General features: G+C 40.3%; 1 pseudogene; it reads left to right on the top strand.

Annotated features, from left to right (window-relative positions):
- The first annotated feature begins 56 nt into the window (after positions 1-56).
- LOC135554419 (leucine-rich repeat-containing protein 4B-like) overlaps positions 57-6,000 on the top strand; it is a 30,589-nt pseudogene continuing 24,645 nt past the window's right edge.

The raw sequence follows: 6,000 nt of genomic DNA, 5'->3' as shown, positions 1-6,000 counted from the left end.
CTTTCTTAGGTCGGGAAAACACGGCACTGTGGTACAAGCGCCGAAAAAGGGTGAATTAATTTGAGAGCGAGAGAGAGAGGGCGGGTTGGAGAGAGAGAGAAAGAACGAGAGAGGGACAGGGGAGAGAAGACGCTGACTATAGGCTACGCCTCTGCAGTTTAAGGAATATATTAAAACGAAAGGTAAGATTCATTAAATGGTATCAGAGTATAAGGGACGTTATTCGTGTGTCGCATGTTAAACAAATCCCGTTGTTTGACTTTGGATTCTAAGCTTTCATAAAGCAGAGTTGGGGTATGACAAGCCTATTCTTTATCTGCTAAATAGTTTTCGCTGTTCCAATATATTTCATTTGCGGTTGTCGTTAACGAATTAATGCGGCGGTGTCTGTATGTGTGGATTTGCGTGCGTTTGGGCGCGCGTTCGTCTGCGTGCACGCAGCGACGCGCATCAATGTAAACTGATGAATGTTAAGGTTATTGCTATAATAAGGACCGCGTTTCAGAATTTAAGGACGGAATATCAACCATGTTTCTGGAAAGAAACAAGCGGATAGCCTACATTATCGTCCGGAAATGTGAGGGGTTTCGGCGCCTTTATCCATGAATTGTGGCGAGACGATACATTTAATTTGGTGAGAGTGCGTACGAATGAAACAGGAAAGTCAAGTGATTCGTGTACTTCATACTTAATTCATAAGAAGACATATGCGCGTCTCGTTAAATTGCCTGTTTCTGACATTGGTGTCGTGTCTTTGGCAAATGGCATTGATAACAATTGATAAATGCACAGGGCAGTAGCCTAATTTAAAAAAAAGATTGCCTTTAATTAAAATAATTGTATTGTTATGGCTCGTATTTCACAGTTCTGCTGAGTAGCCGAATGTGTGGCTTATTAAATATTTCCTATTCAATAGGCCAATAGTTCTGAGAAAAAGTTATTAGGCTTTACCCACTGGGTATAGACGTCAATTCAACGTCTATTCCACGCTGGTTCAACGTAATTTCACTGAAATAACGTGAAAACAACGTTGAGTTAACCAGTGTGTGCACAGTGGGTACTATTAAGCCACATTATTTGCGGTCATCTGTTTCGTTTGGTTATTCTCTCTTGACAATGATTAGTGTCCCCAAATCGTGTGAATAATGCGGAGGCACCGTGCGCGGCACATGACTGAGGCATGCAGGTTAAAATACACTATAACTGTGGCCCACAGAGGAGCCCCTCTGATTGAGAACAAGGAGCAGATAGATTAGGGTTGATGAATGAAGATCTACCGCCTCTATCTGCAACACAACGATACGGTTACGAGCGGATTGAAATGCTAATGTGCAGCAGTGTGTTTTGGGTGGGCAGTCTGGCAGAATGAGATTGCTGCCTGGCACAGCAGTCAGTGGGCACAGTTTGATTTCGTGAGTTTATGATAGGGGCTAAGTTATTAATGGGGCGTTAGGGGGCAAAGTGGAGCACTGGGCAGGATTAGATTGAGGGTGAAGTGTGTTGTGCGATGGGTGGTTAGGCTAGAATGGGGGAGAGGAGAGTGCTTTAAAAGAGGCCCTTCAAGCACTGGTCATGGGCCAGTTATGCCTCAGCTGGTGGTGGATGGCTGAAGTTGGATTTCAGCTCCAAGCTAATTTTGGAGCAGTGCTCACAGGCATTTCTGTTTGTGATATGACTGGGGGAAAGCTGCCATTCTGAGAATGAAAAGTTATTTAATTGTGAATTGTGGAGTTGGATTTAAGGGTTAAATATATGAAATAGAGCGCAATGGACAGAAAAAGTTAATAAACCAATAAATACACAACTTTATAGAGAATATTTTCCCCAAGAAACTAAGTAGTGAGCAAAATGAAAAAAATGGAAAAAAACAAACATTTTCTATGTGTCTGACTTTACTCTCATCTCTGGTCCACTCAAATCGTCCAAACCTCATCCACTGCTGGTCTTAAACATAGATCCCATAAACCAGTCTCACTGCTCTTACATCTGTGGAGATAGTGGAAATTGTTTTCATTAAACATTGGCACCATGTCAGATGTGATGCTTGCTAGTACCTAGTTTATCACTGCTTCACTCTTAATTGCTCAGTGAACGACTGTGCTGTATGCCATTATAACTACAAGCCTCTGTGCTTATTCTTAACCATTTGGCTTGTAACTACAGATGTAAAAATGTAAGATGACGTTAAGTTTTTAATGTTTCTCTTATAGCAGATGTTTAAAGTGCTCAGATCAAACAGGGCCTGTTAGTACATGTGAGGTGGAGCTGTGTGGGTAATGGAAGTGCACATCCCTCTCCTCTCCACTCATAGGACCAGTACAAGTCACAGAGTGGCCCTGGGAGGTGGAGAAGAATGTCACTTTAAATATCACATGAGAGACAAGGCCTTTTAGCCAAGGGCAGGGTTTTAAAAAGATCAAGACATCTCGTAGTTGTAAAGACAAGGATAAATCTAGCTCTTCAAACACACACAAGTGGTTCTTTCCCTTCCTCCCTTCATTCATTCCTTCCCTCCCATCCCCCCACCAAAGATATTCCCTAAAAATGTCCTTGAGATGAATTGAAATGGATTAAAACCAGACTGGGTCAAAAGGTGACCAATAGCAAGTGGTGGACAGTCAGAGGTAAACAGGCACATTATTTATTAAGCATTGTCCTCTATGGATTGAAGGGTTTCGACATAATTTCCCCGGGCTTCACACTCCAAGCCAATCCAGAAGCCTGCTACACTGAATTAGTTTTGGCCTTGGAACTGTTAGGGATCTGTCATGTAGCTGTGGCCCAGGCTGCCCCATAATCCCTTTCAGTCTTGACAGTGCACAGCCATTGGCACCTCTTTACCTAATATGCGTGTTATTAAAATTAAACAATGTCATGATTCACAAGGAGAGGTTAACTTTTAGATTACTTAATAGCGTGCAAGTGGAATATTTTATTCAAGACATAGTTGACCTGCTGTAGGACATCCCATGAATTTGAACTCTTACCCCTTTCACCCAAACTGAGTTGTTGTTAAGGAACACTGCTCAGAATTGACATCATTTTGCTTGTTACAGTCAGTTAGCTTTTAATATAGATCTCACTAGATTTTAATATAGAGCTTACTAGATTTTAATTTAGAGCTCACTAGATTTTAATATAGGGCTCAGCTAGATTTGAATATTGATTTGAATATAGAGCTTGCTAGATTTTAATACAGAGTTCACACGATTTTGATATAGAGCTCAATAGATTTTAATATAGAACTCACTAGACTTTAATATAGAGCTTACTAGATTTTAATATAGAGCTCACTAGATTTGAATATTGAAGTCAATAGATTTTGATAGAGCTCACTAGATTTTGATATAGAGCTCACTAGATTTTGATATACAGCTCACTAGATTTTAATATAGAGCTCACTAGATTTTAATATAGAGCTCACATGATTTTATTATAGATCTCAGTAGATTTTAATATAGAACTCACTAAATTTGAATATAGAGCTCGCTAGATTTTAATATAGAGCTCACTAGATTTTAATATACAGATTGCTAGATTTTAATATGGCACTCATCTAGATTTGAATATAGAGCTTGCTAGATTTTAATACAGAGCTCACAAGATTTTATTATAGAGCTCACTAGATTTTATTATAGCGCTCACTAGATTTTAATATAGAACTCACTAGACTTTAATATAGAGCTCACAAGATTTTAATATAGATCTCAGTAAATGTTAATTTAGAGCTCACTAGATTTGAATATAGAGCTCGCTAGATTTTAACATAGCGCTCGCTAGATTTTAATATGGAGTTCGCTAGATTTTTATATAGAGCTCGCTAGATTTTAATATAGAGCTTGCTAGATTTTAATATAGAGCTCACTAGATTTTGATATAGGGCTCAGCTAGATTTTAATATATAGCTCACTAGATTTTAATATAGATCTCACTAGATTTTAAGATAGATATTGCTAGATTTTAAAATCTAGCGATCTATATTTTAAAATCTAGCTCAGCTAGATTTTACTATAGAGCTCACTAGAATTTAATATACAGATTGCTAGATTTTAATATAGGGCTCAGCTAGATTTTAATATAGATTTGAATTATAGAGCTTGCTAGATTTTAATAGAGTTCACAAGATTTTATTATAGAGCTCACTAGATTTTGATATAGAGCTCAATAGATTTTAATATAGAACTCACTAGACTTTAATATAGAGCTTACTAGATTTTAATATAGAGCTTACTAGATTTTAATATAGAGCTCACTAGATTTTAATATTCAACTCGATAGATTTTAATATGGAGCTCACTAGATTTTAATATAGAGATCACTCAATTTTGATATAGATCTCACTAGATTTTGATATAGAGCTAACTAGATTTTAATATATAGCTCGCTAGATTTGAGTTATACAGTAAAGAATAAAGGAACATCACTGTGTTAGCAAGCCCACATAATCCACACAAGCCCCTGGTCGGCTGTTTGCCTGAGGAAGAGAAGAGCAGACAGGTCAACTATGCCCAGTTGGCAGACTAATTTGAACTGCCAAAACCAAGCTGAGAGTCATAACTTTGTTGTTGTCACAAATTAAGTGTGGGATGGGAGATCTCAGTCATATGAGAAATCAGGCCAGCCTGCACTTTCATTTCAGAGTCACATCACTGCATAACTGATGAGGCAGATGAAAACAAGCAAACAGGAAGAGGGGAGATTACACCTGCACACCTAGCCAAGAGCAAAGCTGTCTGGGACTTAACCTCTCAGGGCTCTTGTCACCTGAATCAAGTTCAAATCAGACTTGAGCATTGTCAATCTGCACAGCTCTGTTCACCATTTTGGAGTGTTACGTTAGAGAGAAAATACCACAGTAAGACGTGTATTTTACTGTATAAATGTGGTTGTGTGTATGTGTGTGGGTGGGTGGGTGTGGTTGTGTGTGTGTGTGTGAGAGAGAAACTTTTGACTTTTTAAAAGAAAACAAGAGGGGGATATAGATGAGACTGGCACTATTCTCAATAGGGCAAGAAGTTGGCTGATCTCTATATAGGCTGGGATTGATTGATTGATTGATAGCAGCCCAACTTGCTGGTGTCGACAGGATGGAGGGTGAAGTTGACTGCTAGCATGCTGGAGAGACTTGCTGATCAGCTATGATTGGCTGAATTTGTGGGAACAACCTAGGGCTGTCCCTGAATAATGCAGTGTGATGAACTGCATGGCATTACAGCCTCTGTTATCATGTCACACATATCAGCGTTTCTCCCCTCATACATTGTCCCCTCATGTGCCTATACATTGTCCCCTCATGTGCCTATACATTGTCCCCTCATGTGCCTATACATTGTCCCCTCATGTGCCTATACATTGTCCCCTCATGTGCCTATACATTGTCCTAACCACAGGAGGGAAGGACAAAGATCTAGGTTTCCTTTTGCACGATCTGGCATCACTTCAATCTTAATAACCAGAGTCTGGATATTGCATGAGCACTGACTGACCCATTCTCAGCAGAGCTGCTAAGCTGCCTGCCATTGATGACAGAGCAGATATAATTAGCTGTGATTGGTTTGATTGAGTGTCCAGCCTAGGCCTGGGTGTCGGCCCTTCTGGGGCCATGATGACTGGCATTAATAATTGAATAATAGTTGGGGAGAATGACAATGGTTAATGATATCAAATTAATACCATAATCCATTGAGTTGACATCATTAGAAATAGTGGAATTTCCCCTGGGGGGGGGATGTGCTCATGTCTATGTCCCTTACAGCAGGGGAGTCTGGGTGGAGACTGGGAGCCATAGATGGGTTACCTTCTTGTGTTAATGAAAGGTACTGTGGGAGTGACGGTGGTCGGCTCAACTAGACCGCTGGGTAGGGCCGCTGAGTAAGGACCACCCAGCGACGTCTGGGTAAGGACCACCCAGCGACCGCTGGGTAGAGACTGCTGGGTAGGGACCGCTGGGTAGGGACTGCTGGGTAGGGAACGCTGGGTAGGGAACGCTGGGTAGAGACC

This window comes from Oncorhynchus masou, chromosome 14 (genome assembly GCF_036934945.1).
Source record: "Oncorhynchus masou masou isolate Uvic2021 chromosome 14, UVic_Omas_1.1, whole genome shotgun sequence".
NCBI classification, from domain to species: domain Eukaryota; kingdom Metazoa; phylum Chordata; class Actinopteri; order Salmoniformes; family Salmonidae; genus Oncorhynchus; species Oncorhynchus masou.
The sequence above is the reverse complement of the archived record's forward strand: the minus strand, read 5'-3'. Positions and strand labels throughout refer to the sequence as shown.